At 44.6% G+C, this 13,025-nt stretch overlaps 1 pseudogene across 1 annotated transcript in view; it reads left to right on the plus strand.

Annotated features, from left to right (window-relative positions):
- Positions 1 to 6,421: 6,421 nt before the first annotated feature.
- The window catches only part of LOC308511498 (OTU domain-containing protein 6A-like), a 28,460-nt pseudogene continuing 21,856 nt past the window's right edge, over positions 6,422 to 13,025 (plus strand). The window contains exons 1-2 of the transcript in view: positions 6,422 to 6,442; positions 7,043 to 7,968. The product of the transcript in view is annotated as an OTU domain-containing protein 6A-like (transcript). The remainder of the gene's footprint in view (positions 6,443 to 7,042; positions 7,969 to 13,025) is intronic.

Raw genomic sequence — 13,025 nt, forward strand, 5'->3', positions numbered from 1 at the left:
TAGCTGAGAACATGTCGGGAAGTGCAAAGTCTAGCCAAGGCCACCCTGGATGCTAGCTATTACTTTGGAAAGCGAAAAAGGAAAAACATTTTAAAATCTGTTTTTCTATTAAGCATGACTTTGGGGAAAATACGCCATCTGAGTCATTTGCTGAAACTTCCCCCAAAGCAGGATGTGGTGGAAAGAAAAAGGGAGCACATGGCGATCTAATATAGACACCCCCTCCCCAGTATTCTAATTTAAAGTCTCCTTCTCGTAATTAAAAAGTTTTACAAAAATTTAAAATGCGTCTGGGATTTCTGTTCACGTGTAAAGAGAAAACCTGGCTTGAAACTGATGCGCGCAAGTTCCGATTTTGGACATTTAGATAGAGTTTTAAGCTAGAATCTCTTTACAAATGTGCAGAATAAAACCCAAGACTGATTATTTCCTAAATAAAATGGCGAATTTGACCCAGGGTAGAAATTCTAGCAACAAGATTGGTATTTTCCCATAATAATGTTAATGAAACCGATTCAAAGCTAGCTTTAAGACCTCTAAAAGAAATATCAGTATAATTGTCTCTGTTACAAAAATTTGCTAAAGTAAATGCCTTAAAATAATTGAATTCAAACCCCAAGAATTATTAAAAATATCTTAATTATAAAAATCTAAGTAGCCTGGTAAAAAACCGGCCCTTTGTTAATTAAAAAGGCTAGCCATGCCTTTCTGATGAAGAAAGGGGCTGCTTTCCGCCTGTAGCAAATTCTTAAAGAATGTGGTCAATTTACATCTGATTGATCCAGGGTAGGCCAAACCTGTTCTTCCAGGGAAAACAGTTCCTCCCCCGCCTCCCCGCCCCCCAGGCCAATTTTGAAACTTCCCACCGGCAAGCAAGGGGCAGAAAACAATGTAGCTAAACCTTGTTTCTTGACCTTCCCCAGAGGAAAAAATTATGGTCCTTTTAAAATCAAAGGCTGCGCCAAGCCTGCCTTGCCAGCCTCAAGTGTGGTTTTCCAAAGCTGCTGGGAAATTTAAGAACTTGGAGTTTACACCTAGGTATCTTGAAATGACATAATACTGAATTAAATGAGATCTGAGTATGCCTCATACAAAATCTAGAGGACAGTATTAAATCTGTTGGTTAATTATGTCTTGCATTTTTAAAGTTTAGTCTTAATGTTACTGATTGAGAAATGAGTTTAAATTTAATTAATATCTCTTAATAATAATAAGTATAATTTTTAAATCATATATATATATTTAATGGTCTTTTCAAGTTAGATTTCAAAACTATACTTGAAATCACATAGAAAGCTTTATCAAATAAAAATTAATAAATATATTTTAAGTTTTTGCCTCTGAGAAAGGGCAAAACAAGTTATTTTGTTTAATATTTCTTAAAATACAGCAGTAAAATTTTAAGATATAATTTAAAATACAAAAGCTCCTCACTACTGCATTTTAAATTAGGCTGGAGGTGAAGCAGCATTTGCACCTTGTGTATCAGACATAAAACTTTACTAAATTTACTAATCTTTGTAAGCAATTGAATCCTAGTAAAGTAAATTCTTCTGAAAAAGTTACTGAAGGCTTCCCATGATCCCTCTGTATATACAAATAAGCCGAAAGGGAACGCTGTTTAAAAACATTATTTTAAATTTAATAAAAAGGAGAAATTTTAATATTTTGAAATATCTTCCGCTAATATTTACAGGATAATCTAATGATTTGCTGTTAAAATACCAGATCTGAAAATAAGTACAGTCACCATAAATGTTTAATGACTTTGACTTGGAATACATGGCCTTGCGGCACTACCAGTCAATATCCAAGAAGTAGCCCTATAGGTTACTTTGTGTAAAAAAGAAAGATTTTTCTTTTTTAAGTTAAAGTTCTCTAAGTGTAATCTAACAGGAGAAAGACAAACCAGACACCCAACAGCCCAGAGACCACCTGGGGCATGGTAGAATAAAGTATGGTAACAATTAATTTAGGTAAAAACTGTAATTCAGATAACATGCCTAAGTTTTACCTAGGTTACCCAAGGACTCTAGATAATGTGTTTACCCAAAACTGTAGTTTAGATAGCATGCTGTCTGTTTTTGTAAATTGCTTTTATTTGCAAACTAGGTCCCTCATTCCAAACCTCGAGACAGCCAATTTAAAATTAAGTTGTCATGACCTAGAGCAAAGAATATTCTTACATGGTATTATTCTACAAAGTTTTATTAGTTTTTGATGCTTTACAATAGTATATTGTGCATTTATCCCAAACAAACTTACAAATTAATATTTACCTTGGATATTTTGAGAATGTGAAAGGATTTATTCCCTCCTGGGGAAGGCACTTAAGCATTCGGTATTGACCTCTCTTGACCTTTTTTTAGGAACAGCATTGCATACCTATAACAAATTATCTAACCAGCTAATTGACGATGTCCAAGCTCTCTCAGGCACTATCAATGATCTCCAAGATCAGATAGATTCCTTAGCTAAAGTAGTACTACAAAATAGAAGAGGGTTAGATTTGCTCACAGCAGAACAGGGAGGAATATGCTTAGCCCTACAGGAACGCTGCTGCTTCTATGCCAACAAATCCGGGATCGTCCGAGACAAGATAAAGAAGTTACAAGAAGATCTAGTGAAGAGACAGAGAGAATTATTCGAGAACCCCCTCTGGAGCGGATTGAACGGACTCCTGCCCTACCTGCTTCCTGTTCTCGGCCCCCTTATAAGCCTTCTCCTAATCCTAGCTTTCGGCCCCTGGGCTTTTAGAAAATTAACAGACCTTGTAAAACAGCAGGTTGATAGCGTCCTGGCCAAACCCATTCAGGTACACTACCATCGTCTAGCCATGTTAGACAGTGAATGTGATTATAATGACTGCTAAAACTCCCTCCCTGCGGGGACAGCATGACGCCAGAGGGATGCTTGCCTACTCCCCATAGAAGGAGAAAGGCATGGGCACCGACCTGGGTGCACGGCAAAGCACTGCAAGGGAAGGTCACAAAAATTTTTTGACCTCCTCTGGATTTCCCTGTGAGCACACCTGGTTTGCATAGAGGTTGGTATCCATACATAACTTTCGGCTCTGCCTCTCCTCCCCAAAAGATACCAAGAGCCACTGACGGTGGGACCCCACCATCCCACGGGAGGAACCAGGTCCCTACTCCCCCAGTCGGTTAAAGCCCACCCTTAATAAAGAAAAAGGGAGGAATTGTTGGGAGCCATTAAAGATATTGGCTTAAACAAAGCCATCTTAAGAACTATAAGTTTCTGGTTCCTCCAGAAACTCCTAATTACCAGAAACCACCTGTGTCTTGCAAATTGGCCAGCAGTTACAGATAAACTACCCTCACACAGCCGCTAAATCACACATCTCCACTGATAAACACACAGCCATCCGAAGGCTGCTAAATCACACATCTCCGCTGATAAGCACAGCCATCAAAAGCCTAATAAATCTCTAACAAAAGGTTACTGCCCATAGACCCCTTTACCCACCCCCCTTCCCTAAAACAGTATATATTCTGCCGCTGTGAGAATAAAGTTTGAGGCTTGATCAGAACTTGTCTTGCCTCCATTCTTTCGTGTCCCTTGTTTGTCTCATTCTCCTAGGGTGTCTCTTCGTTCCCCCGTTGTTGTCCCGCGGGTCGGGACAGGACACCTGGCGCGCAGGCCACTCTATCAACACAGGGAAGCAGCCAAAATGCGGAGACAAAGAAACAGGTCACAATTGGCAGAAACGGAGGAGGACAGACGACTGGATATAGAGTTCAAGGCCACGTTTATAAGGTTTGTCAAGAATTTTATGGAAACCGCCGATAAATTTAATGAATCCCTCAAGGAGTATGGTGAGACCATGGAGGTCATGAAAAAGGACCAATTAGAAATTATGCATACACTGACTGAAATAAAGAATACTTTACAGAGCTCCAACAGCAGACAAGAGGATCCCAAGAATCAAGTCAAAGATTTGAAATGCAAAGAAACAAAAAATACCCAACCGAAAAAGAAAAAAGAAAAGAGATTCAAAAAATATGAAGATAGTGTAAGGAACCTCTGGGACAACTTCAAGCGTACCAACATCAGAATTATAGGGGTACCAGAAGGAGAGAGAGGGCAAGATATTGAAAACCTTTTTGAAGAAATAATGACAGAAAACTTCCCCCACCTGGTGAAAGAAATGGACTTACAAGTCCAGGAAGCGCAGAGAACCCCAAACAAAAGGAATCCAAAGAGGACCACACCAAGACACATCATAATTAAAATGCCAAGAGCAAAAGATAAAGAGAGAATCTTAAAAGCAGCAAGAGAAAGACAGTCAGTTACCTACAAGGGAGTACCCATCCGACTGTCAGCTGATTTCTCAACAGAAACCATGCAGGCCAGAAGAGAGTGGCAAGAAATATTCAAAGAGATGAATAGCAAGAACCTGCAACCAAGATTACTTTATCCAGCAAAGCTATCATTCAGAATGGAAGGTCAGATAAAGAGCTTCACGGATAAGAATAAGCTAAAGGAGTTCATCGCCACCAAACCAGCATTATATGAAATGCTGAAAGGTATTCTTTAAGAAGAAGAAGAAGAAAAAGGAACTCTTACCATTTGCCACAGCATGGATGGAACTGGAGAGCGGATAAATACCACAAGATCTCACTTATTTGTGGAATATAATGAACAACATAAACTGATGAACAAGGACTGATCCAGAGACGGAGAGGCATTGATTGGACTGTCGGGCCTTGGAGGGAAGGTAGGGGAGGGTGGGTGCAAGGGGGAAAGATCAACCAAAGGACTTATATGCAAGCATATAGGCCTAACCAATGGACACGGACAACGGGGGGGGTGAGGGGGTGAGCGGGGAGAGGGGGGGTAGAGGGTACACATATGTAATATCTTAATCAATAAAAAATATTAAAAAAAAAAAACTTATGTTCAAAGGTTCATAGAAGCATTATTCATCATCATAATAAAAAACCTAGAAACAGCCCAAATGTCCATCAGCTCATAAATGGGTAAAACAAAATACAGTAGAGAGAAATACGACCCTTCCCCAGCAGCAGCACACAGCCAGCCGCAGTTCCTGGGTCCCTGCATCTCCAGGAAAACTAGGCCCCTGTATGGGCACCAAGGGGCAGTCAGTGCACAAAGCTCATCAATCGCATCCCAGGAGAGATGGAGGGTGGGCCTGCTGGAAAACCGGCAAAGACGACGAGGAAAGGCGGTGAACAACACAAGTGGAGCCAGTAACACCCAGACGCATGACCCTGCCACTCACCCATCAAGAGGAGTCAAGTTCTCTACCCCCTTGAGTCTGGGTGGACTTAGTGACTTCCTTGAACAAAGGAACGCAGGAGAGGTGACCTGGGACTTCTGAGGAGAGGCTGGGGAAGACCTGCAGGTCCCTTATGGGGCATCTGGGATGCTGACTCCCTCTTGGAACCCAGTGCCTGCTAGAAGAAGGCCAAGCCACATGGAAAGACCAGGTGCAGACACTCTGGTCAACAGCCACCGGAGGGAGCCATCTCACATGTCCAGCCAAAGTGGACAAACGCAGTCCCTGCTGCCAGCAACTGCACAACAGACCCAAGAACCATCACTGAGATTCATCGATTTCAAAGTATTCAATATACGAGATCGGGCCACATCATGAGGACTGCGAGCTAGGCGACTTTCCAACTCCACGCAGACAGATAGCACCCTCTCTAGGCGGTAGGACACGTGGCCTGAGAGGAACTCTACCCCGCCCGGATCCTGGGCCACACAGCCCTGAAATGGAGGAGTGAGTCAAAGCGACTGCTGCAGCTGACTACGGCTGGTCCAGAGCTATAACCTCCTTAATGACGACAAGGAAGTGCCCTCACTCTCCAGGCTCATCGCTGATTTGTTCAGCACCTGGCAGATGAAACGCAAGGTCCTTTCACTTCCTACCAGAATCCACAATGTGCCCACCAACCGTTAAAGTCCCCACATTCTCCCTCTGAGCCGTGCCGCCCAGCCATGGTGCCTGCAGACTCTCAGAGGACAGAGGGCACTGCATCCCTGTGAGCATGTATAGCCTCTAGTGGTGGATAATGGACCGTGCACAAAATGTGCGGACAGAAAGAAACACGCTGAAAAAGTCTGCAAAACCACTAGCACCAGCAACAACCTGCTAGGTACCTTTAAGACGGTGATATTCCACGTAAAGCTCTCCTCAGCTTTTTGCAGTTCTCACTCCTTCAGACCTTCCCTGGTGCCTATGCTGTGCAGGTGTCCATGGAATTCCATGGCTGAAAGAGACAAAAAGACAAAGTAGAATCCTTCTGCCTCCACTTTGTGCTAACGAGCCAGCAATATTTCTTTTTCTAGGTATTGCTATGTGATTCCAATCCCGATGAAATTTCGTGAACATGCCCATTTAAGAATGTAATAATGGGGGAAACACTCAGAATTCATGGCATCAGCAAGTCGGAAGGTATGCGAGAAATCTGTGGTCGTTCCACATGGTTTTCAAGGGCGAAAAGGACACACGGGTTCGTTCTCCTCGTTTCAGAGGTGAGGAATCTGGGCTCAGCACGGTACAGAGCTTGATGCCTTTGGAGGGAGCAGGAGGAAGAGCTGGGACGAGAACCCAGGTTTTGGGAATCTCAGAGGCAGACATCAGCTCTGTTGAGGATGCAATGCCAGCAATTATCTTTTTATTATCTTGTTTCTCCACGGACCACCGGTTGGCGAACAAGGTTAGACGACCAAGTCCATTCCCCACCTCACACTTGCAAGCAAGCATTTCTCTGGATTCTATCAGGGGGGGACATTTAAAGGCCACATCTATCTTCTATTAAAGGGAAGAGTAACATCTTGCTAAACTTCCAATTCAAATTTAAATATACAGGGTTTTCACGTACTACATATAATTTAAAATTTATGCTTATTTCTTATCTGTCATGGGGAAGTCTGAATTCCTAACCGCCTCAACATTACTATTACTAGTAAAATTGCTGAATCTAATTTAAACTATTTGTTAGCCTTGGAATGTATCTTACTGAGAATGTTTGGTAAAAATATTGTATTCTAGAGCAGCCCGCCACTGGAGGCTGAGATCAGCTACCTGTTGGAGGTTGGAGCAGTTGGACTGAACGGTGGCGGGTCCTCTCGCTGCCACCAAACGTGGGTTCTCGCCAAACACCAGGCAGATCTGCAGCTTGAGTATCAGCGGCTGAAGCGTCGCCACCTCCGTGGGAAAGAAGAGCTGCAGGACCCCATCCAGGCCATGAAGAACGCGGTCCCTAAGAACGACAAGAAGAAAAGAAAGCAGTTGCTCCTTGACCTGGCCGCCTTGAGGCCGAAATAGAGCAGAAACAGCAGCGGGAGCTGGGGAGGTTCACAGAGCTTCCCCCTGCCAGCAGCAACCTCCATTCCCTCACTGAGGGTCTGGCCAAGATGGCTCCTGAGAACCGGCCTCCTTGCCTTCGAGGGCCCACACAGGTGCGAAAGCAGGGCGGCGCCGCAGAGAGCCCAGAAGATGGCAGCGCCCGACGCCCAGTGGGGTACCTGGCCAACTGTCGCCGGGACGAGGAGGAGAAGCCGGCGGTCACCCTCGAGGCCAAGAACCTGGAGATGGAGATCCCGGCAGACAGACACTGCATGTGCCGCGCCGTCCAAGACCAGCTGCCGCTCTCCCTGACCCTGGAGAGCCTGCGGGGCCGCACCCCCAACTACCAGCGCAAGCAGGTCCACGAATTCCTGCCCTTCTTCAGCGACCCCGAAACCCGCGAGGTCTGCACCCACGAGGACTTAGACTACTGCGACAACATGGTGCACAGCGCATCTTGGTGAGGCCAACTCGAGCTGAGGGCCCTGTCGCACCTCCTGCAGGGCCCCATCGAGGTGATCCAGACGGAGTCGTCTGTCCTCCTCATCGGGGAGGAGGACACCAAGAAGCCGCTCACCCTCGTCTACCGGCGCTGCACCTCCAGCTTTGGCGGGGAGCACTACGACTTGGTGAAGCCGCCCGAAGCCGAACCGAAGCAGCCGAAGCCGAAGCCAAAGCCGAAGCCGAAGCCAAAGCCGAAGCCGAAGCAGCCGAAGTCGAAGCCGAAGCCGAAGCCGAAGACGAAGAAGCCGAAGCAGCGGAAGCGGAAGCAGCCGATGCCAAAGAAGCCGAAGAAGCCGAAGCCGAAGCCGAAGCTGAAGAAGCCGAAGCCGAAGCCGAATCCTAAGCCGAAGCCCGAAGCCATGGGGGGCTTTGCCCCGTGGTTCACGTAAGCTGTGGGTGCCCCGCTGCTGTTGCTGTTCCCGCCTGTGCTGGAGCCGCCGCCTGGCCCCCTCAATAGCCTGTTAGTCCCTTTGCCTTGCTGCTCTGGTTTTTCTTTTCTTTGTCTGATTCAAAATTGAACAGCCCCGCTTTTCACCTGGTCTTGCTTCCTCCTCCCCCTTTCTGTCTTTGCCTCCTTCACAGGGTGGGGCACATGGACTCGGCACTGGGAAGGGATCTGTATTGTATCACTTGAGGGGGTCAGTTTGAAAGTTCCAGCCGCATCTTGCCCTTAAGGGTTTTTGCCTCCATGACCGATGAGAATTGGCTATGTTACAAACAATGTGGGGGTTAAAATGGAAACTGGGTTTGATGGCGTTATTAACTTGGGGGGAAAATCAGTTTAGTTCAGCATCTTCAGACTGTCCATGCATATATTGGATCACTTAGATATACTTGGCGTTTATGTACTAGGAATGCCTTATGAATGCCTTATGCCTTTTGCCTAGTTCTTGGGGGGGGGGAGGGATTGTTTCCTGGGTTGTTTGGGGTTTCTTTTTTTTAACTACTGTACATGTTGACATAATTAATCACCTATCTCGTCTCCAAGTGTAAGTTACAATAATACTGAAGTGCTTCAGGTTCTCTACATATGGTATTACCACTCACTACTGACTTTTGAGATCATCTCCTTTAACAAGAATTGTATGAACTCCCTGGAGAGGATTCCCTCCTGGATGTTTCTGTCACACCCTGTGTGTATCACCATACCATGTGTTGTCTGTCTCCCTCACCTAGTTGGTAGAGCCTTTGGAGCAGAGTATGCATATTTATATCCCAGCAGCTACCACATAAAAGGTTCTCAGTAAATATTTAGTTGACTCAAAAAAAAAAAAATATATATATATATATATATATATATAGATATAGATATAGATATATCTATATCTATATATATATATTGTATTCTAAGTTCAGTCAGAATAATTCTTTTCTCTACTTGGTTATGTCACTAACAAAGTACAACTAGATTCACTTGTTTCTTTTTCTTTTTTCATTTTGTGTGTTTTTTTCTGGATGTAATCTGTGTTATAATTGCCTCAAAACTTTATTCCAAAGTCATATTATATACCAAGGTGTATACAGATAAGTTTTGCCCCCATCCTGGTCTCCTCTACCCTGACTCCTCCCACCCCCTATATAGTTTCATTAGTTTTTATTGTCTTTTTATTATATTGTTTCTCATCGAAAATATAAGCAAATGTGTACAAATATTAAAAAAATACAATATACCATTACAGTGAAATATTATCTATACTAATGAAAGGCTAATATGCTAATTAGACCGGGAGACCTCCGGATATCCTTCCGGATATAGCCATGGCAGCGGGGCTGAGGCAGAGGCGGTTAGGGGCGATCAGGCCAGGAGGGGAGGGCAGTAGGGGGTGATCAGGCCAGCAGGGGAAGACAGCTGAGGGAGAGCAAGCGTGCAGTGAGGTCCAGTTGGGGGCAAACAGGCTAGCGGGGGGTAGGGGGGGGGCATTGGGGGATAAGCAGGCGAGCAGTGGGGGAAAGTTGGGAGCGAACAGGCAAGCAGAGGGGGGCAGTTGGAGGCAAGAAGGCCTGCAGGCAGAGTGGTGAGGGGCAATCAGGCAGGCACGTAGGTCAGCGATTAGGAGACAGCAGTTCCGGATTGTGACAGGGATGTCCGACTGCCGGTTTAGGCCCAATCCCACAGGGCCATGAGGGATCCCACAGGGACTGGGCCTAAACTGGCAGTCAGACATCCCCCGAGGGGTCCCAGATTGGAGAGGGTGCAGGCCGGGTGAGGGACACCACTCCCGGTGCATGAATAGCATGAACCAGGCCACTAGTACACCTATGAAAAAGAATGCAGGCAGAGCACAGAGGATTTTTAGTGCAGTAAAAATATTTTGTATATTATAATGATGGATATACAGGGTGAGGAGAAAATAGGTTCACATTTATGAGTACACAAAACAGTTCATTCTTGTATTATTATTTGTAAACTATTGTTTCTCAAAGGAACCACTGTAAACCTACTTTTGCCCCACCCTGTATGTCAGTATACATTCATCCAAACCCATTCCCACCACACCAAAAGTGAATCCTAAGGTAAACTATGGAATTTGGGTGATAATGATGAGTCAATGTAGGTTCATCCTTAGTTAAAAATGTATCCCTCTGGTTAGTGATGCTGACAGTGGGAGAGGCTATGCATGTGGGAGGGCAGCAGGTATATATGGGAGATCTCTATACTTCCTCTGGATGTTGAAATAAACCTAGAACTGCTCTAAAAAAAGTCTTTTAAAAAAAAAAGAAGAAATGATTGACCTGTCCTGCAACACAGATGAACCTTGAAAACATTATGATATCTAAAAGAAATCATTCAAAAAAAAGAAAAAAAAGAACACATATTGGTCCCAGCCGGTGTGGCTCTGTGTAGACTATCGACCCATGAACCAAGAGGTCATGGCTCATTTCCCAGGTAGGGCACTGCCTAGGTTGCGGGTTTGATCCCCAGTTGGGGGTGTGCAGGAGGCAGCGGTCAATAATTCTCTCTCATCACTGATGTTTCTCTCTCTCTCTCCTTCTCCCTTCTTCTCTCTGAAATCAATAAAAATATCTTTTTTAAAAATCACAAGTTCTGTGTTTCCATTTATAGCAAACGTCCACAATAAGCACATCCTTAGAGTCAGAGAGTAAATGAACAGCTTTTAGGTGGTGGGCAGTAGAGAGGACTAAGGGAGACTGCTACGAGGTATGGGCTATCATTTTGAAGAGATGGAAATATTCTGGAATGAGACAGTGGCAATGGCTGCATAACAATGAATGTGTTAGAAAGCACTGAAATGCACACTCTAAAATGGTAACAGTTATGTGTATGAACTGTGTTTCAAAAAAACCTTCAAAATTAGGCAATAATGAACATTTTCCAAACTCACTGTTGGTGTGGGTCGTGAACTCAGGAACTGAGCTAGGTGGTTCTGGTCCCGGAGGTCACATGAGGCTTCAGCTGAGATGTCACTGGGGCTGCAGTCATCACAACTGACTGGAGCTGCGAGCTCTGGTTCCAAAGAGGTGCAGTCACAGGCTGGCGAGTTGGTGCTGGCAGTTCCTGGGAGGGCTCAGTTTCTTCCCACCGGGGCTTTTCCAGGAGCTGCTTGAGTGTCCTCATCACGTGGTAGATGACTTCTAGAATGAGAGACAAATGCTGCTACCTCAAGCAAATGACAAAAATGTTTCAGAAAGCTGTGCCTCCTGGTAGGTTGAGGAACTAGCATCTGACTCACACAAGTAAAGTCTAGAGACCAGAGCTGGAACTGCCTGTGGCAGAGGGACAATAAAATGATAGCCCTAGATGTAAACTGACCTGCCAGGAGATGCAGAAAAATATGTGTTTCCGGTGAACAGAGAAGGACCCCACAAGAAACAGTAGGCTGACATTGTCACAGAAGGAGAAAGAGCCAAGCAGGCCACCCAGGGAAGCAGAGGAACCCAAATACAGGGGTGGGTCACTAAAGGCCTGGGGCCTGGGAGGTGGGGGAGTATAGTGACCACTCAGGGGGACTGAAAACATGAGTTCACATAAAACCTGTACAAAACTGAATCAAGAAGGATCACAAAACCTGAATAGGCTGAAAACACCTGATGGAACTGAAGCAGTAATCAAAAAACTCCAAGCAGACAAAAGCCCTGACCTGGATGGCTTCACAGGGGAGTTTTACCAAACATTCAAAAGAGAACTAACACCTATCCTCCTCAAAATATACCAAGAAATTCCAGAGAAACGAACACTTCCAAGCTCTTTTTTTGCCAGGCTAGCATTATCCTAATTCCAAAACCAGATAAAGACATTGCAAAGAAATGGAATTACGGTATAGGCCAGTGATGGCGAACCTTTGGAGCCTTGCGTGTCAGCATTATGAAAAACCCTAACTTAACTCTGGTGCCGTGTCACACATAGAAATTTTCTGATATTTGCAGCCATAGTAAAACAAAGATTTATTATTTTGATACTTATTTTATATATTTAAATGCCATTTAACACAGAAAAATCAACCAAAAAAAAGAGTTCACATGTCACCTTGGACACGCGTGTCATAGGTTCGCCATCACTGGTATAGGCCATACCCCTGATGAGCATAAATGCAAAAATCCTCAACAAAATATTAGCAAATCAGATCCAGAAATATATTAAAAAGATCATACGTTATGACCAAGTGGGATTTATTCCAGGGATGTAAGGCTGGCACAAAATTTGCAAATCAATAAATGTGATACATCACATAAACAAATTTAAAGACCAAAACACATGATAATATCGATAGACCCAGAAAAACATTAGGCCAAAGCCAACACCCACTTTACATTTAAGAACAGTCCTCAGTGCCCGGCCGGCGTGGCTCAGTGGTTGAGCGTCAACCTATGAATCAGGAGGTCATGGTTCCATTCCCTGTCAGGCCACATGCCTAGGTTGTGGGCTCGATCCCCAGTAGGGGGCGTGTAGGAGGCAGCCAATCAATGATTCTCTCTCATCACTGTTTCTCTCTCTCTCTCTCCTTCTCCCATCCTCTCTGAAATCAACTTTTTAAAAAAGTTCTCAGCAAAGTGGGAACAGAAGAATGATACCTCAGCATATTAAAGGCCATACATGACAAAGCTACAGCCAACATCATAGTCAATGGGCAAAAACTAAAACCATTTCCCCTAAGAACAGGAACAAGACAGGGATGTCCGCTTTCACCACTCTTATTCAACACAGTACTGGGAGTCTTAGCCA

Source organism: Myotis nattereri (assembly GCF_964212035.1).
Source record: "Myotis nattereri genome assembly, chromosome: X".
NCBI classification, from domain to species: Eukaryota; Metazoa; Chordata; class Mammalia; order Chiroptera; family Vespertilionidae; genus Myotis; species Myotis nattereri.